At 43.8% G+C, this 25,822-nt stretch overlaps 1 non-coding gene across 1 annotated transcript; it reads left to right on the forward strand.

Annotated features, from left to right (window-relative positions):
* Window positions 1–947: 947 nt before the first annotated feature.
* Window positions 948–1,073, forward strand: LOC142827435 (small nucleolar RNA SNORA40). Its single transcript, XR_012902162.1, has one exon. It is a non-coding gene; the product is annotated as a small nucleolar RNA SNORA40 (small nucleolar RNA).
* The last annotated feature ends 24,749 nt before the right edge of the window (window positions 1,074–25,822 follow it).

Consider the following 25,822-nt stretch of genomic DNA (forward strand, 5'->3'; position numbering starts at 1 on the left):
AAAAGAAAGAGTTACACAAAGACAATCAGTGGGAGACAATATGTACTGGAAACCCAGAGAAGAGCAATGGTGTGTTTAATGGGACAGAGGAAAAAAATATTAGAGACTTGTCTGCCCTTCTAGATTTAGACCTCCTGCCCATACAAAGATGGAGGATGAGCAGATAGCAACTCCTATTTTTGTCCCCTGAGATAGTTTCATGGGCCCATGCATAGGGACTCTCCTGCAAGCATATTTCATGATCTCCACTGTAAGAATTAGCCTCCCCTTGAGAGGAGTAGATCTTTGAATTCTTTGGAGGGTTTTAATTGAGAAGTTCATGTCTGCGTAGGTCACATAACGCCCCCTCTACTGTTTTACTGCCCTTATAGTTGGAAAGATTTTCCTAACTTATTCTTGCCACAGATTAAACTCCTTGTCCTACATTCAGTGGACATGGAGAACATCATCCTCAGTATAACATCATCCTCATCATCCTCAGTACAACAGCCCTTAAATGAAGACTGTTATCAGGTCTTCTCCCAGTCTTCTGTTCTCAAGACTAAACATGACTAGTTTTTCAAATCTTTCCTCCAGGTTTCCTAACCTTTTATCATTTTTATTTCTCTCCTCTAGACTCTCTACCATTTATCTACATCTTTCCTAAATTGAGCACCCAGAATTGGACACAGTTCTCCATTTGAGGCCTCATCAGTGTCAAGTAGAACAGACAATTATCTCTCCTGTCTTACATAACACTGGTAATACATTCCAGAAAGATGTAAATCAAATGTAAACCCACAAAATTAAGATTAACTAGCTGATAGTAGGATCTGGGGGCTACAGTAGGATCACAAATAGATCATGAGTTAGCAATGTGATATAGCTGTGAAAAAGCAGCTATCTTTCAGGTGTGTATCTTTCTGGGTCCTCTTTGTTAAAGATAGGTATTATGTTTGTCCTTCTCAAACATTTTGTTCTTTTGTTTTTGTCCATCTTGGACAGAAACAGAACTTTGTGCTAATAATAATGGCTCTTTTGCAACCCACAACTCATAACCAATATGAGTTGTGCTACTTGTAAGAGTGAACAGTAACTGAACACATGGTTACAATATTCTCTATTCAGCATATCTGTCTTTCACTTATCTTTATGAAGTCTTAATCTTCCATGCCTCTGTCCAAATTTTAAGCTAAATGTCAATTATGGAACACAAAATGAATACAAAAACATGCTCCGTGATGATGGATCTACCAAATGTTTAAGGTGTGGAAATGTCATCTCTTAAACTGTGGAATAAATTGGGGTTCCTGAGTGTGTTTTGCACAATGTCAAAGCAGCACTGCAATCTCTCCAGTCCTCCCCGTGCAGCAGCAGTTTGCTTGCTGCTGTGTTCTTAGGGCAGAACATAAGCATTCCAATTATTTGTTCTTGGAGTCACTCAGATTCTTCCCAGAGCTTTGAAAGAGGACAGGGATCATGCCTGCAGGTCTGCAGAAATCCTAAAACACTGAGCAGATCCATCAGGGTAGGTATGGTGGGATACTGGCAGAGGCTAGTTGTCTCAAATGGCTTTTTGTCAACAGTAAAAGGGGGGGGGAGAGACATCAACAGGTGTGTTGTAAACAAAACTCGTGAAGTCATTCTGCCACTCTACTCTGCACTAGTTAGGCCTCAGCTGGAGTACTGTGTCCAGTTCTGGGCGCCACATTTCAAGAAAGATGTGGAGAAATTGGAAAGGGTACAGAGAAGAGCGACAAGAATGATTAAAGGTTTAGAGAACATGACCTATGAAGCCAGGCTTCAAGAACTGGGCTTGTTTAGTTTGGAAAAAAGAAGATTAAGGGGGGACATGATAGCGGTTTTCAAATATCTAAAAGGGTGTCACAAGGAGGAAGGAGAAAATTTGTTCCTCTTGGTTTCTGAGGACAGGACAAGGAGTAATGGGCTTAAAGTGCAGCAGGGGAGGTTTAGATTGGACATTAGGAAAAAATTCCTAACTGTCAGGGTGGTCAAATATTGGAATAAATTGCCAAGGGAGGTGGTGGAATCTCCCTCTCTGGAGATATTTAAGAACAGGTTAGATAGACATCTGTCAGGGATGGTGTAGATGGAGCTTGGTCCTGCCTTGAGGGCGGGGGGCTGGACTCGATGACCTCTTGAGGTCCCTTCCAGTCCTATTATTCTATGATTCTATGATTCTAAGTCTTCTGGGATCTCAACCATTCTCAAAGATTTCTTGCTCATAGTTCCAAGATTGCTTTTACTAATTCCTTTAGTAACCTAGGGTGCATTTCCTCAGATTTTGTTGGCATGAATACATCTAACTTATCTAATAGTCTTTAACCTGGTCTTTCCTTTTTTGGCTTCTGTTCCTTCCCTCTTGTTAATATTAATTGTGTTGAATATCTGGTCAGATACAAATCTCAAGGAGGATGGTGGTAGTGTCTAGAGCTCAGATAAGACATAACCCAATGCCTGCTAACGTTAATGGAAAAAATAATGGAGTTAATTGAAATATAGTTTTGCTGGGGGCCACTGCAAATGTTCTACTACATTTCAGTGTATTGTACTATTAACGGGACTAACACCATGAATGCATTGTAACAATATTAATTACATAGTGGTGGTTTCACACTACAATTTCATTGTGGATGTCCTTAGTTGTTTAAAATGTTGACTAGGCAGCTCAGGAAGTACAGTATGGCAAGAGGACATTAAAACACTATACTTTTGCTGTTCCTTCTCCTCTCTCCAAACCACCAAATCTAACAAACCAAAACACTAAAATCCTCCTATCAAAGATGCAAATAAGAGTTAATCAGACCACATTTCAGTTTCTGATAGTCAGTTGAAGCTCATTTGCTCTCAATAGCTACAGGAGTTAACAAGCTCTAAGGACAACTTAGACCTGGCCAAAACCTGAAACTTCTGAAAGGAAAGACAGTCTCAGAGCCTCCTTCTAGTGGAACATACCTGGTAGCATTCCAAAGCAAGCCTCTCCAGGGGCATCCTTATCAGGTTCCCAAATCATCTAAATGGGCTCCTCTTAATCTGGAGAAGAAGCAGCTCTACTTCAAGGCCTTTCCATATAGCTGAGCTCCTCAACCTCTCTTGAAGAGTAAACCCAACCACTCATTCCATACTGTTGATCACAAATTTCTTCCATCTTAGTTTTATGAAATGACAGGAATGCAAAGAAACAACCCCCAAATGGCTTGAATCCTTTCTTTTAAAATCAAACTCAGAGGGCTGTGTTGAGCAGCTGTTCCTCTACTCATAGTGCATTCACCAACTGACTCCCATCAACATGGCTCTTATAATGAATGACATATTGTTAACTGAATATCCTGAGTTCGACCAACAGTGATACACTAAAATCCTCCTATCAGAGGCAAATAAGAGTGAATCAGACCACATTTCAGTTTCTTATAGTAAATTGAAGCTAATTTGCTCTCAATAGCTACAGGAGTTAACAAGCTCTAAGGACAACCGAATACATCGCTCACACATTGGCTATGTCTACACTCGCGGCATATTCCGTGAGAAATATGCAAATGAGGCTAAGCGTTGAATATCGCAGAGCCTCATTTGCATATCTAATGAACCGCCATTTTTGCAAAAGAGGCTCTTGAGCCAAAAGGAACTGACTACACTGCCCCTTCTTGCGCAAGAAAAGCCCTCTTGCGCCATGCTGCTATGCCAATTATTTTCAGGAATAACGGCATTGCGCAAGAGAGTTTCCTCTTATCGTAACTTGAAGCAATTTAAGGCTATGTCTACACTGGCAGCTTCTTGCACAAGAACAGTTGTTCTTGTGCAAAAACTTGCCTGCTGTCTACACTGCACGTGCATTCTGCGCAAGTAAATTTACAGTATAGCGTTGTAAAACAGGGTTATTCCTCTCCCCACAAGGAATAAGCCCTCTTGCACAAGACCTCTTCCACAAGAGGGCAGTGTAGACAAACAACATGAATTTCTTGCGCAAGAAGCCCCTATGGTTAAAATGGCCATCAGAGCTTTCTTGCGCAAGAGAGCATCCACACTGCCATGGATGCTATTACACAAAAGCACATGCCAGTGTAGATGCACTCTTGTGGAAGACTTTTTGCGCAAGAACTCTTCCGCAAAACTGAGAGGCCTCTCGTGTAGACGTAGACTTAGGTTTGGAAAAGGAAAACATAATGTGCCTGGAATAGGATCGCTTCTCCTAAAACCATATAGAAAAGAGACAGATTTATCAGGCAGGTGAAAGGAGCTGGCTGGGAACATGCCCCTCTCCATCAGGATAGCCTTAGTCCCAAGTCTCCTATCCCTCCAACACCCTTTAGCATTAAGCATGCACTGAACTTTAATCATGAAAATAATTTGGGCTGGATTGAGGCCTAAACACAAAGTCTTGGAGTGGGGCCATAAATAGTTACCAGATCAATAAGTAGCAAGTGAGTTTTGCAAAGGTTTTCCATTGAATAAATAGATTAAACTATGTGAAAATGAAAGCCTCTGTATTCAGGCTTTTTTACTCTGTTAGGTGTAACCTGTTGGCAGCTGAGAGACAAGAAAGGACAGGTGACAACAATCCAAGCTCAGCACTATTGTATTCTACCAAATTACGTTGCCTCAGTCACAACACTTGGAGGAAGTTCCACACAAACAGAGGAAGCAGAATTAGTTCTGAGAAGAAATTAGTAGCTGCATTACTACCCTCTGAGCACTGATGCCTGCAGAAGATAAAACCTGGGAAAAGACCTCGGGTTCCTATTCTTTATTGTTGCTGCCTGGGATTTAACTTGTATGTCTGAACTATGTACATATTTCACTGACTTAGGTGGGGCGCCATTAGTGCATTTACATGGGCCACAGCAGTGACAGGACTGCTGATGTTTACAGTAACAGGTTAGACCTACTTTGTGCCAAAGTATTCTTATTCCTTAAAATGACTGGTGCTACCCGACCCCTTTCCCCCTCTCTATTGTTATTTTGTCTGCTAGATTTGTGGAAGAAGGAAGTCATAAATTACTAAAGAAAATAGCTTTATCTTGACAGGACGTGTTGCTTTGAACTTGGATGATATCAACATATCAATCAGATTCATTGATGTATTAAACAAAGTTGTCCCTGGTTTATGGTTCGCTGAGGTTGGAAGTTGAAACGAGGTCTTGTTTGCATTAGAAACTCTTGCTAGGAATGTAATTATGCCAATGTAAACCTCTGTGTAGATACATTGCACCATTAAGTGGGGCACCTGGTTTCCTTTTCCTTAGTCGCATTGGTATGAGCCCATTTTACGGCAGTGCAGCTGATCAACACTGGGAATTTGCTGAGGTGTAGCTATTTGGACTAGCTACAGCCATGCAAAAATTCCTAAATGGGACAGACCCAAAATTCAGAAGATCGTTGTTCCCCTTTACATAAAACACTTTACAGTGGACTTACAAAAGGCAGGAAGTAGAAAGCAAACTAAAAATAGCTGGCATTAAGTGGAATTTGGCAAAGTTACTAATTCCAAAGCTTGATGTGGATTCATAGACGTGCCAGCTCTGTTTTCTGATTATGGCATTTTCGTAACCACTTAGGCATAGGACAGCTTATTTAACTGCATTAAATCCTATTACTTTCTTTGTGAATGATGGATTTCTTTAAAATGCTACATAGCTAAACCAAAGTCAAAACCTAGCTAAATTGGTTTATAGAGAGAAGTGACATGAAGAGATCAAATTGGTTTAATAAAAAATTGGAGGCACTAATCCAATCTCCTCCTATATGTCATGTCAAAATAATATGCCTAGAATTGCCAATTTTGCTTTGACACATTCCTGAGGGTTTCACCACATGACACAACCTTTAACTAAAGATTAATCTTTAATTCCTGGAAACTCCAGAATAAGCTTGGAGGGTTGGACATGCTACTCACAGTACATTGTATAGACCTTCATTGTATGATTGCCTTTTTCCTTCTTATGTATTTCAATAAGCAGTAAAATAATTCCGAAAATTGATATAATTAGGCTTCAGAGTCAACATCCCAGTGAGCAAGAGAGGGAAGTTCACAGGTCTGGCAGCACTATTATTTCAGACTGCTGTAAGCAGCACTGTGATTTATGTGTGTATTGCATTCCGAAGTTTATTTCTCAGTTGAAAGCATTTGGGCCAGATAACTCATCTAGAGTAGTTGGGTGTAGCATATGTAATTTCAGTGGAGCTATGCCAATTTATACAAACATCATGATAGCTTTTTTTTAAAATGAAAGCTCACCTTCTAGAGCATTAAGTAGTCAGCCATCAAGAAAAACCCAGTGCAACTGTGCCTAGTCTGGCCCTGGCTGGTATGATTGCACCATCCTGTTTAGGAAGTTAACCAGGGTTTGCCATAGAGCTACCTAGGAAGATCTGACCAGGGGTTCCCTCCTTCTTGGTAATAGTAGTAAAGCCAAATAAATCCAAGCACTGCTAAATCAGAGGACAAACAATAATAAACTAATGAAATTTACACTCTGACATGTTCACAATGCCCTTCCCCATTTACAGATGCTCAGCTCACCGACATTCACGATAGCACCATTGGACAGAGTATGAATAAGAGAAGGGAAGGCACAATAAAATATCCTCTAGCAAGGACAAGACCAAAATAAGGCAATATGGAATTGTAGCCACATGCCCCACTTCCCCATCATCCAGACCCTGTGCCTTTAAATTGCCTCTTCTTGAGATTGCAAAGGGCACCCACACGAGAGCAATTTGTTGGGCAGGTGAGAGGCCCACCCACTCCTGTTTTGGTGGTATGTGCCTCCTTCCTCTCAGCTCACTGCTTCTTGTCTGAAATTAGAAAAGGGCCTGAGGTTCAAAACTTCAAAACAATAACCAGAAATTACAAGGAGAACAGTGCTCAGATGCAGCCTTTCTCCACACTCAAATTCTCCATGTTCCAAAAACACTGTCTTGGGAGCTAACGTCAATTTGATATCACAGCCCCGTGCCACCTGCCCTTTTGACAAACTCATTTATTTTTTCTCGGCCATCACTAGCAAAGGAATGACCATAGAAATCATTCAAACTCAGGTTTCAGGTGATTCATCCTGTTCCTGAAAACAGGCCAAACTGTGGCTTGGCAAGAAGCAACATAAAACTACTGCTGTAACTGTGAAGCTCTCAAAGAAGATACTCAGCAAAAATCTGTCCTTTCTTATTGAGGTTGATATAGAATAATCTTCTGGTATCTGGAAGAGCCCCAAAACCAGTTAAGTCTGGTCTCTCAGTTTTGATCCCAGAAATCCAGCAGATCCCAAGTACAAACACTAAAGGAGAAGTATAGTAAAAAAAAAAAAAAGTTTTCCATAGTTTCCTCTGATCCAGATCTGCTTTCCCCAGGGGCAGCCTTTATCTATTACGTGTTTCCTTTTCAGATTGCCTCTGACATACAGTTCACCAGGAAATACCCATCACCATATATTCCTGTACTTGAAGGGAACTATTATTTCTAAGATTCAAGAATGCCCAACTGAGACAGTTCAGTACTACTACCCGATGTTCTGAAAACTGTTCCTTAATGATTCTTTTGGATAGTCCTTTTCTAAACCATAAGCCTGAATTTGCTTGTAGGAGATGTATCTTAAACAAGTTTTCCCTTCCTTTGCAGCATGCGGCATGAATCACTTGTGGGTTTCAACAAATGTAAATGGTGGAATCTCTGTAACTTGAAGTCTTTAAACCATGATTTGAAGACTTCAGTAACTCAGCCAGAGGTTGGGGTCTATTACAGGAGTGGGTGGGTGAGGTTCTGTGGCCTGCAGTGTGCAGGAGCTCTGACTAGATGATGATGATGATGAAGGACAAAGTTCAGCAGTGCAGCTTCCCTGATGCAGTTGCGCTAGTGTAAAATCTGTAAGCCGCAGGGTTGCTCCAGCCTATAATGGTGGAGGGAGTCTCCTGATGACATAAGACTGTGCACAACAGTGTTCCTGCTAGTGTAACTGATACAATTCACATGTGACTTAAACCATAGTATATACATAGTCTACATTGTATGTAAGAAGCAGCCTGTAGGGTTTCTTCCCTGTGGCATTTCCCTGTGGCATTTCCTAATAAAGAAAACTTGTTATCCTTTGGAACTCTGAGAATGCTGTGCAATTCAGACAGCTACAGGCCACCCTCAGTTACTATAATCCCAGCATTCCCTGTAGTTCTCCTCAGACTCTTCCTATTTTCAAGGAAAACTCTCCAGCTCCTGAAGTTAGGCAACCCTAATTATGCAGGATTGTCAGGCCCTACAAGGCCAGTTAGTGCATGGCAGGCTTGTGTGCTACCGCAGTGGTCCCCAATGCGGTGCCCGCAGGTGCCATGGCGCCCACCGGGGCATTTATGTGCGCCCGCCTAGTGACCAGGGCCGGACCGAGCCATTCTTGTGCCCCAGCAGCCCAGCGATGCGCAGCCTCCACCCCGGGCACACAGCGCATGTGTGGTGCCACCCTAGGCACGCAGTGCATGCATGGCCCTGCCCCCGGATGCCCGGCAGCCCCAAAATGTTGGAGACCACTGTGCTACAGGTTTACATCCGAGCCTGGATGGATACCAACTCTCCATTAAAAATACTTGGACTTTTCAGCCTAGAACAGAGGAAACTAAAAGGGGATATAATAGAGGTCTATAAAATCATGACTGGTATGGGAAAAGTTATTTACTTATTCCCACAATAAAAGAACTTTAGGGTCACCAAATGAAATTAATAGGCAGAAGAATTAAAAAAACAAAAGGAAATTTTTCTTCACTCAGCACGCAGTCAACCTGTGGAACTCCTTGCCAGAGGATGCAGTGAAGGCTAGAACTTTATGAGGGTTCAAAAAAGAGCTAGATAGATTCATGGAGGTCAGGTCCATCAATGGCTATTAGCCAGGATAGGTAGGAATGGTGTCCCTAGCCTCTGTTTCTCTGGAGGTGGGTGACAGGGGAGGGATCACATGAGGATTACCTATTGTGATTCCTCCCTCTGGGGCATCTGGTATTGGCCACTGTCAGCAGACAGGATACTGGGCTATATGGACCTTTAGTCTGACCCAGTATGGCTGTTCTTATGTTCCATTTAGACAAGCCCTTTGGTCTTTTTTGATTCAGCAAATGGTTATGACCTTTCATCCAAGGGTGGACCCAAACTCAACTCATGGCTCAGAAGGAAGTTGGCCTGCCAGACTCATCCAGATGGAAGATGGGTGGAGGTCTGATATGTTTAGTGTGTGTTTAGAATCTTTGTCTTTACATATTTCTCTTTATGCTCTTGTCCTTACACATAGGTACTCTGCTTCATGAAAGCTGTCTGGTCACTAGTACGAATATTGTCATGGTCCTTGGGATGGACATTGGTCAGATCTGCTTTTGAGGATAGCTGAGTGAAGTATGGAAGGACTGAAGCCTAAAACCCCTGATCAGAAGGGAGTGAGATCTCCTGGTTCCAGTGAGATAATGGCTAGAGGCCTGAGATATGAGGTGCATAAGAAGAGTAGACCATATAGGGAGGTTAAAGATGCAGTTTGTCATTGGGGAGATGTCGCATTAAATTATTTACCTGGAAAAATTCAATGGAGTCTTTATGTTCACCATCCCAAGCCTAAATCTATTGTAAGCTTTATCTAGAGGCTGCAACACTTTAGCATAATGAGAAACCCAACACGGAACATCCCTTTTAAGTATCTTTTCACGGTGGAAGAAAAGTCTCAGGTTTAATAGAAGGTTGAAATAAAGAAGTGGGCACTATGTAACCCCCATCCTCGATCTGCTTCCGAATTCTAAACTGTTCCCAGAAAATATTCACTTCATGGAAAGAGTAACAAGGGACATAGAATACTTCCATAGCCTGGCGTTTTACACCAGCCCCCCAGCACATTTCCCAGGCCAGCTTCCCTTCTCAGGGTACCTTCAGTCTGCAGGAACAAACTCACAGGCATCACAGGAATGAGGCTCATAACTGCAGTTGCTAAACCAGCTGATTGCACTGGCTGGCAGATCCTGTGATTCTGAATTACTTCATCAGATTACAGTCTTCAAGTTGCCTATCATTACATTCACAGAACAGAGCCTCCTCCAGCTCCACCCTGAGACTACAGTCATGCGGCAAGAAAAGGAAGTGAGACCTTTCTCATGCGTGTGCATGCGTTCACACACACACACACACACACACACACACACACTTTAGCTTCCATGCTATTATTCAGCCCTTAAGCAAAACATAATCCCATAGGGGATGTCTACACTACAGAGTTTTTTTTCTGAAAAACGGCAATTTTTCAAAAAAAAATTGAGTTATGTCCACACTGCCATCACATTCTTTCGAAAGAAAATCGAAAGAACAGAAGGTTTTTTCCGACACTGGTAATTCTCATTCTACAAGGGTAGGTCTACACTACCACCCTAGTTCGAACTAGGGTGGTAATGTAGGCAACCGGAGTTGCAAATGAAGCCCGGGATTTGAATTTCCCGGGCTTCATTTGCATGTTGCCGGGCGCCACCATTTTTAAATGTCCGCTAGTGCGGACTCCGTGCCCCGCGGCTACATGCGGCACGGACTAGGTAGTTCGGATTAGGCGTCCTATAATAGGAATAGGAAGCCTAATCCGAACTAGCTAGTCCGTGCCGTGTGTAGCCGCGGGGCACAGAGTCCGCACTAGTGGACATTTAAAAATGGCGGCGCCCGGCAACATGCAAATGAAGCCCGGGAAATTCAAATCCCGGGCTTCATTTGCAACTCCGGTTGCCTACATTACCACCCTAGTTCGAACTAGGGTGGTAGTGTAGACATACCCCAAGAAAGAAGCCTTTCGGAAAAAGGCGTGTGTGGACAGGGAAGAGGGAGTTCTTTCAAAAGAAGAGGAAAGAGGAAAAAGCACAGGTGCCCTAGTGGCCACTCTGTCCATAATAATCACGGCTGAAATGTGAGATAGTGTCCATTCAATATGGACACTATCTTTCGAAAAAGCAGATCACTTTTTCAGTGTGCTTTGGCAACGTGGATGCTCTCTTTTGGAAGAAGTTTTTTGGAAGTTATCTTCTGGAAAAGCTTCTTCTGAAAGAAGCCAGCAGTCTAGACATAGCCATAGTGTCTAGTGAATCTTTCCTTCAAGAAGGGAGGGGTAGAAATATGCTGGAATGGAAGATATATAATAAAGTGTTATATAGATCTGTGAACAGTTAAGCGTCAAACCAGAAAAATACAAACACAACACTAATTAGTGTAAAAAAGATCCAATAAACTTCTACTCCAAGCTGGGCAGGCTGTTATTTTAAAACAAACTAAAGGAAGCACAGACTGTCTTTTCCCACAAAGTCATGGTGTTCTGCTATAGAGACTGCAGAGAAAACAAAGGGCAGATTGTCCACAAGGAACTAGTCCTGTGGTTGATTTACCAGATGAAGCCACTTCCACTTGCAAGACACCATCAACTCCAAGGGTCCTTTTACTAAACTGATGATAATCAGAAGCAGGCAGCCTTTCCCATTTTGATTTTCATGTGGTTTTCTTCTTTATCAATTTAAAATAAGAGTTTTGAATGCTGATCCTCACAAGTTTGACTCCTGTGTTCTTTCTGCTTCAAGTGCTGTCTTTGAAAATTGCCAACAATAATAATGCTGGGAAAATAGTTTGGTTTCTGTTCTTCAAATGTAAATGATGCAGATGAATGAAGTTCACAAAGGAAAATGCAGGTTCCTATTTCCCTAAAATGTATTGATTCAGAGGAAGTTTCCGTAGCAAAAAAGTAAGAGTAAATAACTACAATGGGAAAGTGATGCACAGAGTAATTACAGATGTAATATTACTGTTTGCCTTTTCCTGTATTTTAGAAAATTAATAACATCAGACAAATTATGATGTATTTTGCCCTTTTCAACAATTAGCCATTATTATTAGTAGTTCCCATAGACTGAGCCAGGGCTGAGGTCTGATAGCACTAGAAGAATAAAGCACAAAGAATAATACTTCTGAAGCCTGAAAGAGTTTACAACCTACCTTATTTTCAGTATAGGTTTTTTAATACTGATAATTTGATATTATAATGAAATATGATAGATAACCAGTCACATTCTACTATCCTCCATGAAAGGCATTGAATTTAGGAATGATGTCATGACATTATTAAGCAATGTGTCTTAAACATTGTCATCCTAAGAGAATGAAAGCACCTAAACTGATCCATTGTCTGTTGGATACTGTACACATTACAGTTACAGAAGTAAATAAGTATAAATGCTATAGCAGGAGAGCACAATAAAACAATGGTGGTTCACCGGGGTTAGCTCCATCAGGCCACTGTCACTGTTCCCAGCCAATGGGAGCTGTGGGAAGTGGTGTGGACCGTGGCAGCCTGCCAAGGACTAAGCCTAGCAAACCGGATTCAGCCAATGGGGGACTCCCTCCTAAGAGAGACTGAGTCATCCATCTGCCGTTCAGACCTGCAATCTCAAGAGGTGCGCTGCTTATCGGTAGCTCGCATTCAGGATATGACCGAGAGTCTTCCAACAGTGATTAAACCTTTGGATCGCTACCCCTTCCTGCTTCTTCATATAGGAACTAACGATATGGCCAAGAATGACCTTGAGCAGATCACAGCAGATTATGTAGCGCTGGGAAGAAGGATCAAGGAATTTGAAGCACAAGTGGTGTTCTTATCCATCCTTCCAGTTGAAGGACAAGGTCGGGTAGGGATCATCGAATTGAGGAAGTAAATGCGTGGTTGCGCAGGTTGTGTCGGAGAGAGGGCTTTGATTTCTTCGACCATAGGACTCTGTTCTGGGCACAAGGATTGTTAGGAAGAGATGGGATCCACCTAACCAAGAGAAGAAAGAGCATCTTCGTGGGCAGGCTTGCAAACCTAGTGAGGAGGGCTTTAAACAAGGTTCGTTGGGAGACAGTAACCAAAGCCCTGAGGTGTAGCCAGACAGAAACCCCCCCGCCCTCCAAAATCCTTGGGAGGAAGAATCCGTGGGAACGAAACTCTGTCTTCAAGGCTCCAGGGCCTCCAGAGGTGCTGGAATAACTATGGCCCTGGATGCTAGACAGAAACCAGATAACAGCGGCAGTTGGGCCAGCAGACGACTGGGGCCTCGGGCTGCCCTTGGCTGCTACCAGTAATTGATACACCTACACACCATCCCAGAAGAAGAATCTGCCGCACCATCAGAAAAGAATGTCCGGCCCTAATGATTTAGGTACCTCCACCTCACAGGTGCAAATTAAGCTTTGGCAACTCCCTGTGGGAACGGGCGTCACAAAGACATTCCAACTTAATTGGCATTTTATGATAAGAGAAGCGTCTACGTGACCACAGGGATATAAAGTGGGGTCCTATGCCCCACTCTAATTGGAGATCCAACCGTATACCTGCTGGTCAGGCGGTCCTGGACCCCCGAGACTTTAGAGATGCCTTTGTCTTGTACCGACTGCTTCCCGACTGCCAGAGAAACACTGGCTTCGCTGGAGTAAGGATCGCAGAGGTGAGAATATACCTGGTAGGTGTTTGTTTTGCGCGCATTTCAATAAGAGCTCAGAGAACCAAATGGTGTTATGGTACCATTTATGTGACTTTTATTGTATTTCTGTCTTGTCTTTGTAGTGTCTTTGTTATCTGTAACACAGCAGTAACATTTAACAGCTATGCTTGCCTTGTAACAATAAAGTAGAAACTGTTTAAGTTTTAACCTGACTCCTCCTGTTGCTGTAACAGAACCGAACACAAACAAAAGAACCATAGCTGGTTTGGCTATCTTGCCACGGTTAGGGGTAAATGCAGTAAGAGCTGAGTGCTGAGTCGTGCCACCTTCACCGGGCAGACTCTTGGGTCATCCATCGGCCGTTAGGGTCACCTGCTGCGAAAGGACTCTGTCCTAGCAGTTAAAGACTCGGGTGTGATAGGGCTCACAGACCACTCATTACCCTGGCCACCGGCTAACATGAGGTAAGTGAGGAAGTTGGATACCAGAAAGGAACATAAGGAGGAACAAGTAACAAAGAAGGACCCCTGACTTGAATGGAGAAGGTAGGGCAATCAACTGGCTATCTAAGGTGTTTGTACAAAAATACAAGAAGCCTGGGAAACAAACAGGAAAAATTAGACTGTTGGGCCCAATAGGTAGTGATAAATGGCTTGATGTCAGGTTGGTGGTCAGTTTCTAGTGGAGTGTTCTAGGACTGTTTTTGTTCAACATCTTTATTAATGGCCTGGATGAGGGGATGGAATTCACCCTCAGCAAGTTCACAGATGACACTAAGCTAGGGGAAGAGGTAGATACTCTGGAGGGCAGGGATAGGGTCCAGAGTGACCTGGACAGATTAGAGGATTGGGCCAATAAAAATCTGATGAGGTTCAACAAGGACAAGTGTAGAGTCCTGCGCTTGGGATTGAAGAATCTCAAGCATTGTTACAGGCTGGGGACCGAATGGCTAAGTAGCAGTTCTGCAGAAAAGGACTTGGGAATTACAGTAGATGAGAAGCTGGATACAAGTCAACAGTGTGCCCTTGTAGCCTAGAAGGCGAATGGCAGATTAGGGTGCATTAGGAGGAACATTGCCAGCAGATCTAGAGAAGCGATTATTCCCCTTTATTTGGCTCTGATGAAGCCACATCTGGAGTATTGTGTCCAGTTCTGGCTCACCACTATAGAAAGGATGGATGCATTGGAGAGGGTCCAGCGGAGGGCAACCAAAATGATTAGGGGGTGGAACACATGACCTAGGAGGAGAGACTGAGGGATTTAGGTTTGTTTAGTCTGCATAAGAGAAGAGTGAGGGGGGATTTGATAGCAGCCTTCAACTCCCTGAAGGGAGGTTCCGAAGAGGATGGAGAAAGGCTGTTCACAGTAGTGACGGATGGCAGAACCAGGAGCAATGGTTTCAAGTTGCAGTGGGAGAGATCTAGGTTGGATATTAGGAAAAACTATTTCACTAGGAGGGTGGTAAAGCACTGGAACGGGTTACCTAGGGAGGTGGTGGAATCTCCATTCCTAAAAGTTTTTAAGTCTCAACTTGACAAAGCCCTGGCTGGGATGATTTAGTTGGGGTCAGTCCTGCTTTGGATAGGGGGTTGGACTCGATGACCCCCTGAGGACTCTTCCAACCCTAGGATTCTATGATTCTATGGTAGTTGCCCATCCCTGTGCTGTAGTTTAAGTTATTGCCCTGACAGTAAGAACAAATGCATACTCCTAAACAGTTACGTATATAGTTATCAAAGGTGCGTGGCACACAGGAATGTCCGAGAGAGCCCCTCTCTCCCCAATGACTTTTCATATTGTCTCTGGAGTGTTTAGCATGATGTATGTTGATAATATTTTGTCTGATATTAATGAGTTTCTAAACCTTTAGTGGGTAATATTAATATCAAGAAAAAATACTGAGGGTCCCTGTTCAGTATGACTTTGCTGAAGAATAGTAATTCTAACCATTTTTCTGTAATGCTGTTGAATTAGAATTAGTCTTTCTAGATGAAACCAAGTGTACTCTATAGTCATTCACCATCAGTCGATGTAGCTAGGAGTCCCCTTAATAACAGGACTTAATGGTTCAGAGAGTGGCTTATGATAGAAGGATATACTTAAAAGCAGAGGAAATAATCCAGAAGAAAATTTAAAGAGCGTTCAAGATACCATGCAATAGACACATATATCAATGAAATCCATTATATGAGCGGTTCTAATTCTTTGTAGTTAAATAGGCAAACAGATGCCAGTTTTCAGAAATAGGCAAACTTCTTTTAAACTCTATGGGTGTGTCTAGACTACATGCCTCCTTCGACGGAGGCATGTAGATTAGCCAGATCGGAAGAGGGAAATGAAGCCGCGATTAAAATAATCGCGGCTTCATTTAAATTTAAATGGCTGCCCCGATCTGCCGATCAGCTGTTTGTCGGCAGATCGGGGCAGTCTGGACGCGATGCGTCGACAAAGAAGCCTTTCTTCATCGGCACAGGTAAGCCTCGTGGAACGAGGAGTACAGATAGTTCGGAATGGCTACATAGTTCGAACTATCTGTACTCCACGTTCCTCATTCCACGTTCCTCGTTCCTCATTCCGAACTATCTAGCCCGTGCCGCGTGTAGCCGTGCGGCACGGGGTTCGCACTAGCCGGCTTTTAAAAATGGCGGCGCTGGCTTTATGCTAATGAAGCCCGGGAAATTCAAATCCCGGGCTTCATTAGCAAGTTCGGTATGCATACATTACCCCGCTAGTTCGAACTAGCGGGGTAGTGTAGACATACCCTTACTATCTATTCTTGCAATGGGATCTGCTAATTCAGTCCCCTGTGCCTGTGCAGAGCCTATATTAGGAGATCCCATTGTAGATCTTGGACCTAGGGTTGTAAATCTGTAAGGTTTTGTGAACAAATTCATACTTACTAAGAAGGAAGTCGAGGCCTCTTCAGGGCTATTAGGGGCAAGTTTTTTCTCTCTTTTTCTCAGCTTGGGGAATGGTTGAGTCTAGAGAACGCTATATAAATGCTATAAGAGATGACGAGCAGTAAGATACAAGGTCTTAAGTAAGATACAAGTTTCAGGCCTCTGTCTTGCAAACTGCCTTACATGGGTAGATCCCTAAAGTCAGTGGGGCTCCCTGAAGTTGCAGGGAGCCACCGGCCAGAAGCAGCTTACAGGATCAGATGCTTTGTGGAGAAAAGAATCTTATCTAATTTCTGCATTTTCCTTTTAGTCCTTTTCAAATCTCTATTTTTAAATAGCTAGGTTTCTTCTATTAGACTAGAAGAAAACGTAGAACTCACCAAAGGAATTTCAGGAAACATTATGCTACATAAAGTAATGCAGCAAGGTTGTGTAATGCATTAATACACAAGGGTGGGAAGCCAAACTAAAAAACCTCTTAGTCTAAAATCAGAAGAGTGGATAAAACTCCCCCTGCATACAGTGTCTCCAGATTCCATACCCTAACAGAAATATATTTAGGTTGATGAGTAATGATCCTGCTGGTGATTACGAAGAAGCAGCTGTCAGACAGAAGTGGTGAGGAGCACTGCTCTGCATCAGATAGACTAGACAACACCAAGGCAGAGAATCAAAGGATGCTTTCACTGAAATGAGAAACGGTTCTGTGACTGAGTGCGGTTCAGTCACTGTCTTCTCCACTCCCTCTCTGTACAGCATTTAACCTTAGTCTTTTAAATGTTGTTCAATTAAGATTTTTTAAATTTGTCTGCAGTCAAGATGAAGAAACATAGTAAGTCTTGTAGTGATGATTCTTTTTATATTGAGGAATGTGAAAGTCTGAGAGTAAGTGGATGGCTGGGTGGGTGGGAGTGGATTCTTCTAGTTGAGTTTCAAAGAAACCCACACTGAAAAAAAAACAAAGACAAGCATTGTGAGTGGAAGGAAAAGTTCTGCCAGGAGTTAAAAGCTAATGTTGATATGGTGTACTTCAATAGCAGCCAAAAAATCAGCCAATTTCTTACACAGAACATGGCTGAGAGTATTGAACATACTACAATGAAAGTAAAAGAATTAGGAGTAGAGGTTGAAATTGCTGTTTTAATTAAAGCAATAGACAAAAAGGTCCTGAAACATCTCTTCACTGAATCATCATCTTCCAAAGCTCTGTATTTACTGGTCACCAGAACTAAGAGGCATGCTGAAGCTCTCCCTGTTACTATGTGAGTTAAATTTGAGGTGTAGGACCAGATTTTAGGTTGTGATTCTACCACACTTCTGCAAATGCCTCTGCATTTATACATGCAAACATATACGTGCAGTTTTTCAACATCTGAAAACATGCTTGGGCACAAGTGTTGGAATTTATCTGAGTTTTAGAGGCACAAGTTGTAATGCTTGTCCCACTGCCCACTTAGGTCAGAGTTTAAGGCTGGAAGAGAATTATTAGATCATCTAGTCTGACTTCCTGCATAGCACAGACCACTAACACCACGCAGAGCATCCGCCCTCTAACCCAAACAACCAGAACTATCACAGCCCCCAACCCCCTGGAGACTAGATTATTATTGCTACAGATAAAGTAGAGGAGGGCTCAAGAGGCCCCTGTATTGCTGGGAAGTGATTCAGTGAGATATGTGGCAAGGCTGACAGTCACTGGGGCTTGGGGGCAAGGCATGGTGAGAGGTGGCTCTGCACCCCAGAAGAGGCAGGGCTGAGGGAAGTCAGCCCTTAGCACCACCCAAAGCACGGCTCTGTCCCACTCCAGCCCTCAAAGCTATGTGGAGTACCTGGCACAGCACTCTGGTGGCAATTCCAAGGGTCCCAGGGCTCCTGTCACCTTTGAAACACTGGGTCTCTGGGCAATTGCCCCCTTTGCCTCCCCTGTCAGCAGGCCTGGAGATTTGCACAGATAATCCTGGCAAGTGACTAGTGTCCACATGATGAGAGGAGGATAACCTATGCCCCAAGGTCACTGCCAAACTGACCTGCGTGCAGGGAATTTCTTCCTAACTGCACATGTGGAGAGCAATTAGACTCTGAGCATTCATGCAAGTGTAACCACCACCAAGGTGAATTTGAACCTGGGACCTCGAGAGCTGACTATAGGACCTCTACCTTCTGAGCTAAAAGCCAGCTTCCTCCCAGCACATGCTGTAGAGATCTCTTGATCTTAACTGTTGCAGTGATCTAGGTGCCACTCGCATTGCTCAGTAACCACACTAAGGCTATGTCTACACTCGCGGCTTCTTGCGCGAGTAATACGCAAATGAGGCTAAGCATGGAATATTGCCGAGCCTCATTTGCATACCTAATGAGCCACCATTTTTTTCAGAAGAGGCTCTTGTGCAAGAAGGAGCGTCTATACTGTCCCTTTTTGCGCAAGAAAAACCCTCTTGCGCAATGCCGTTCTTCCTGAAAAGTAATAGGTGTAACGGCATTGCTCAAGAGGGTTTTTCTTGCACAAGAAGGGGCAGTGTAGATGCCTCAGAGGGGCCTCAGAGGGGCCTCCTCTGAAAAAAATGGTGGCTCATTAGGTATGCAAATGAGGCTCAGTGATATTCCACGCTTAGCCTCATTTGCATATTACTCGCGCAAGAAGCCGCGAGTGTAGACATAGCCTAGGTGTGTGGGTTACACAAGAACCAGGCAGCAATGCACCCTGAGAGAGAGAATGGTCTATATCGCTATCTAGTCCTGTCCCTCACTGCCCAGTGTCCTATTTCTAGGCATGGTCATCTACAATACTTCAGCAGAAGGAGAGGGGAAAACAAATCAAACTCTCCCCAAATACATTACATGGAAAAATATAATTCTAAGTATACATACAAAATAATGGAGTCTAAATTAGCTGTTACCACTCAAGAAAAAAGATCTTGGAATCATTGTGAACAGTTCCCTGAAAACACCTGCTCAGTGTGCAATGGCATTCTGAAAAGGTAACCGAATATTGGGAAGCATTAGGAAAGGAATAGATCATAAGAAAATACCATAATGCCTCTATATTAAGTCATGATATATCCACATGTTGACTACTGCATGCAGATCTGGTTGCTCCATCTAAAAAAAGAAATATTGGATTTGGAAAAGGTACAGAGACGGGAAACAGAAATGATTCAGGGTATATAAGAGCTTTCATATGAAGAGATATTAAAAAGCCTGGGACTTTTCAGTCTGGAAAAGAAATGACTAAAGGGTAAGGGAATATGTTAGAGATCTAGAAAATCATGAATGGTGTGGAAAAAATGAATAAGGTAATAATGTATCTACTCCTCCCCACAGACAGCACAAAAAGACCACCCAATTACATTTGTAGGCGGCAGATTTAAACAGACAAAATACATTATTTCTTCATGGTCAGGGGATGGTGGAAAGGGCCAAACTCTAACAGGGTTCTAATAAGAATGAAATAAGTTCAAGGAGAGTAGGTTCATCAATGGTTATTAGCCAGAAGAGGCAGGGATTGTGTCCCTAGCTTCTGTTTGCCAGAAGCTGGGAATGGGTGACAAGGGTTGGATCACGTGATGATTGCCTCTTCTGTTCATGCCTTCTGAAGCACCTGGCATTGGCCACTGTTGGAAGACTGTGAATGGCTCGCAAACTACAAAAGCAGCTTTTCCTCTCTTGGTATTCACACCTCCAGATGAGCTGCTAGAAGTGGGCCTCATCCTCCCTGATTGAATTAACGTCGTTATCTCTAGCCTGATTCTGGCCTGCATATTTATACCTGCCTCTGGATATTTCCATTACATGCAGCTGACGAAGTGGATCTTTGCCCATGAAAGCTTATGCTCCAATACATCTGTTAGTCTATAAGGTGCTACAGGACTCCTTGTCACTTTTGCAGATCCAGACTAACATGTTGGAAGACAGAATATTAGACTAGATAGACCTTAAGTCTGACCCAGTATGGCCATATTGATATTCTACAGAACATCCTGTTCTCTTAGATGATTTGTTGGTCTGTAGAGATGCTAACTTTTATCCCCTCTCGTGCTTTATCTATCATCAGACTTCTAAGTTAACAGTGATTCAGAAACAAGTAATGCCATTTTTGAGAGAGTGCCACTTTCCCTCCCCCTTTCACTCGATCTTTCCTAAATAGGTTAGAACCTTAATTTTCACACTCCTGTTATGCACCTCATTCCACCCTGTTTCAATAATACCAGCTGAGATTGAATTTATGCAACCAAATGAGCAATTCCATTTATATTTTATTTGTTACCTGGGCTCCTAGCATTGGTGTACAGCAGGGATGGGCAAGACAGTGTCTGCAGGCTGGATCTGACTTGCCAAGCAGGTTGATCTAGCCCACAACTGCCCTGCCGCTGAGACCAGGGGACGGGGAAGCATGCAAAGTCTCCTCCCCCTGTCAGGGGTGTGTGGAACCAGAGGGAATTACCAGCGCTGGTAGGGTGGAGCAGGGAGCAAGAGACTTTGTCACTCTCCCGCTCTCAGGTCCTGATTGGCCAATGACAGGGGGGAAAGACTTCTCATGCTCCCCCACCCCCAGGTCAATCAGGGTCTGTGGGCAGGGAAACACATGAAGTCTTCCGGCTAGTCTTGAGGCCCCACCCCTTCCAGGGCAGCCCGCGACCACTTCCGAAATCCATGAAGTGGCCCCCTTTCAGAAATTATTGCTCACCCCTGGTTTAAAGGGAATTCAAGATTTCTTCTCTGAATGTCCTTTGTTTCCTTGATTCATTTTACTCTCAGTATCTCAGTTTTGTGCTGAGTGCTTGTATCATCCCTCCCTTTTGTTATTAGTTTAATGTTCACTGCTCTAGCCTGCCTGTTCCTGAGGAGATTTGTGCCCCTTCTACTGAGTTGGAGGCCACTTAAACTAAACATCTTCCTCACTCCATAAAAGGAGGACTAGTGTTCCCCACAACCAAACCCCTCCACCCCCTACCACTTACCTAGGGCATGGTTCACTTCCAGAATCTTCTGCATTATCTTCCTACTTTCCTCTCACTCCCTGATAGTCCAGAAGAAAAGCAAGCTGTGTCTCAGTATGCACGGCTTCTGCCCGACCCTCCCCCCCGACCCTCCCAAAATGGCGGTCTTGCAGGAGGCGTCAGACAGCAGGATCCAGGGATGAGAGCAGGGTACAGGTTGTACGCAGCCCTGCATTGTGACTTTGGCCAGATCGCTCTCCCAGCTGGTGCCTCACTTTCTCTAACTCTGAAGTGGGAAGAATCCTGGCCCACATTTAGAAAGTGTTTGAGCCTCTGCTCTCACTTCCCAAATACCTGTCCTCCCTGCCCCCCATAGGCCTCTGACCTGTTTCTCAAACTTCCATGCCCATGTAAGTGCCTGTCTCACCCCCCAGCTGCATAGCCTCATGCACAGTCTCCTGTCACCAAACTGAAGCCGCTCCTAAATCCAGAACAGAGATCACAGTTCCTATGCCCTACCCTGCATGGCAAACCAACACCTACGTCCAGGTAGATCATCTACCTACTCCTCTGTGTCAGGGGCAGGTTTATAAGTACATGCACACACATCCACATCCCCACACATATAGATTTAGTAAACATTTTTCCTTTAGCTATTTGGCGTCACTTTGTTCTTACAGAGATTTAACTCTATATGATATGTATAGATACAGGTCAAACTTCTGAACAGACTAAACTGATCTGTACCCTAGCAGAGGTACGGGAAATAGGAAAGAAATATTGTCTCTAACATACTGCTTCCCCCCAAGCCTGTTACACTAGCATGACACAAATTGACCTTAGTTGTGACTAGAAAATCTGCTTCAATGTTTTTATGCTAGCCTACTTCCCCACCAAAACCAATCAATTAGCCTAGTTTCTGTTAAGAAACAAGACTGTCATTATGCTGATCACTTTACTTACCTGCTCTATTCCTGAACTATCCGCCTGCCCTAAGCATCCCTTTGAGACTGCATCATCCTCTGTGACTGGAAATACATGGTGGTTTCTAACACAGTATGTAGGCTAGAGTTCCACAAAAGTGGTTGCTGGGAGCTTCGTGGTCCCACAATATAATCATGAGCATTTCATTCTAATTAATTCAATAAATATGTCACACTATAAATTTTAGCCATTGTTGCACAGTAAACAATACATGTACACAACGTGAGTAATAGTTCCCACTGTTCATGCTTAAATAGTGCTTGGCTGGTGAGTTCTAGTTTCCCCACTATTCCCTAGTTTCTTGTTTCTTCTTCCTTTCTATGATGTCATCTATTCATGACTGGGGCAAGATGCCATGCCATTCTCTCTCATTTCTGGGCCCATATTAGCTGTTCTCCTTCATGGGAAGTTAACAACCCTGTTGGAAAAGGCAATTTGCATGAGTTTGTAGACTAAGTTTTTCCTGTGGTTTTCTAGGATTATGTGAGAATTTATCTCAGGAGAGCTCGTCACTGCTTTTTTTAACACAGTATGGCGGTGCAAGGCTCAGCTGGGGAGAATCCTCCATGACAGTTCTCTCTGTTTTTTATGTCTGTTGAAAGCCTACCTGGGAGAAGAAAATCTAAGGCAAAGAGCCTGTGCTATATGTATTGCTAACTCAGGAACACTAGAGTCTATAAACTTAAATTTGCGTATGGCAAGTTTGTCACACCTGTACCTCATGTGGAAAAAAAAATTAACTTTCCCTAGAGGCCACTGTTCTCTTTGTACTTTGATTCTCCAATCAGTAATCATTGTGATTGCTGTGTTGTGGAAACTCTTTCTTACTCAGTAATGGAGAAGCTTTTGCTCCACCTATTTTCAGGGCCAAATTTCAATGGGACTACTTGGTGATTCAGTGCTCACTAATGTGAGCAAAAGGTTAGCAAACTGCCCCCACCCCTTTTATAGGTGCCGTCTAAAATAAACACATAGGGAGACAAGGACCTGCCTCGAAGGAGCTCGTTTTCTACTGGAAGTCAGTTTCCCATGGACCATTTGAAAATCCTGGCTTAAATGATTAACTGTCATTAAGATGCACATAAAGCTAGCTTAACTGTGTGAGTCTGTTACAGGTATCCCACCTTTTCCTGTTGGGGTATGTACACCAACTTGTTTGCATCTTCTATTAAGTGGCTGTAAGATCTTTGGCAGGGACTATGTCAGCCTATATGTTTCTACAGCATCTAACACATTTTATTTATTTATTAGACACATTCTGTAGTTACCAACATAGGATGTGTTTTTGTTAAAATTTAAAAGCTATGACAGTGAGATTCCAGGCTGTCAGGAAAGGAGGGACAGAGGAGAATCCCAGATACGCAGCTGATAATGGCTTGAACATGCTTATTTCTTTGTCTGAAAAGTATCATGATTCAAAGATTTATTTTTAAAGTAAACTGATTTTGCACCCAAGTTTCCTGATGGCCTCTTCCCACACTATATGTGACCTTTACTCTTTTTCTCCTGTTTGCTTAGGTTGTTAATAGTGCTCTTTACTTATGACAGCAATAGCATACACTCAGAGGACGAATCAAGGCAGCCACCCAGGCCCCGTGCTTTTGGAGGGCCTGCGGCAGCTGTCTCACCCACTGTTGTCCCAACTATAGAGGGGAGGGATCCAAGGAATTATGGGGGGCGTGGCATGGGGCAGTAGCAGGGGTTGTTCCCCCCCCACACACACACATACACTCACCACGTGGAGGGTGAGTAGCCCAGCAGCCTGCTCCACTGCACCCCACCCCGCTCCGCCGCTCCCTTCCAGCCCACTGCACTTGGCTTCTCAGCAGTGGCAGGAAGCAGAGTGCCCGGGACCCCAGGGTGCTCTGCTTCTCACTGCCACAGAGAAGTGGGATGCAGAGGGCTCAGAGAGGGCAACGTGATGGGGTGGCAGAAGCTGCCACGCCACTCGGGCTCCCACAACCCATGTGGTGAGTGTGTGTGTGGGGAGAGGGGGCCAACCCCTGTTGCCTCCACGCAAGGCTCCCTGTAATCCCCTGGGCCACGTTGCTCAGGGGTGGGGGAAAGAGGGCATAATGGAGCAGGGGCAGTGTTTGGGGAAGAGGTGGCATGGTGGGGCCTGCAGTGAGGGTGGAGGGGTTATTCTGGGCCCTAGTCCTGGGGCATTTCAGGTAGGTTTGACTCAGACCCTGTGCCTCCCTCGGGATGGGCCTGCATACACTCTTCAGGCCCGCACAGGATTAAAATGATCTAGACAGTAAAAGTATCTAGTAAAAGGCTGTTCTGGCACTGCCTAGCCTTCTGAGTGCATAGGAATTCAGACACCATTATGGTGGGAACAGTATAAATACCCCAGTGAATAGATTTTATAGAAGCAATGTTATTGATGTATGAGCCTATCTCTGGCCCCTCACAATCTCTGCCTCCAGATGCAAACACATATATAAAATATTCAGATGCTTATTTTAAATCACGGGCCAGGTTTTCTGCTCTGGTTCCAGTCCCTTTTTGCTGCAAAGGAGCCAGAATCTGACTGCAGCTATTTGGTTGAGAATTCACTGAGCAGGCAAGAACTGTCAGCTGGTGTAACTCTGGAAGACCCAGCTCCCCTACCAACTGTTCCTTCCCCTGAAGTAGGGTGTGTTAATGGAACAAAGGGGGCTAGAACAGAACACAGTTCTCCTTGGCCAATGACCTCTTCTGACTCCTCAGGCTCTTCTCTCAAGGCTGAGGCAAACTGAGACTCAGGGAGCTGTAACTGGCTGCAGGACAACCTCCCCTTTCTCCCTCACCAAACATGTCCACTACTGTCAACGCCAAGCATTCAAAACTCACAAGCCAAGCCCCCAAAATCATGAGATTGACTTAAAAAGCCATCAGTTTGACACAATATTAGATTTGGGGGTCTTTTAATTTGCTGTATGGGGTCACATTGGTAGAGAGGCTGAAAAGGCCTCTCTAGGAAGTCCTCGAAAAAGGCCTAAGAGGTGTAAAAGGAGAAAGCTGGTAACAGAAGGGTTTCTTAGCAGACTTAGCGTACCTTCAATAGAGGCAGAGAATAGAAAGTAGAAGGGAGAACTAGATCATTTTGTCATGGAGCAGATGATTGCCTGGCTATTTAGGGTCTCATGGTTGTGCTTCATGGAAGAGGGAGAGACGGACTCTTCTGTGTGTGTCTAGGACCCACCAGAAGGCATTGTTGTTATATCCCACCTGAGGGAAACTGGCAGACCTGGGAGGCAGGGGTATGTCCCAGGGAAAGAGTTTGGGTAAAGTTTGGGAGTCTCTCCTTTTTTTCCATCAAACTCTCCTTTTCCCAGGAGGGGGAGTAGTTTTGGAGTTAGTGGGTGGGTTAAATGACTCTAGAGTTTTATGGAGTTTCTTTGGAATCCCTATAATTAATCTGCCATTTTTAGTCGATGGTCTCGTATGCACCCTCACCACTAGGTGGCAGTGTAGCTACACCTCAGGACAGAAAACCAATTCAATGACTGGAGAAAATGTTGAGTGAATTAGACAAACACAAATGCAGTTAGAATTTGAAAAGTA

This window comes from Pelodiscus sinensis, chromosome 2 (genome assembly GCF_049634645.1).
Source record: "Pelodiscus sinensis isolate JC-2024 chromosome 2, ASM4963464v1, whole genome shotgun sequence".
Lineage (NCBI taxonomy): Eukaryota > Metazoa > Chordata > Testudines > Trionychidae > Pelodiscus > Pelodiscus sinensis.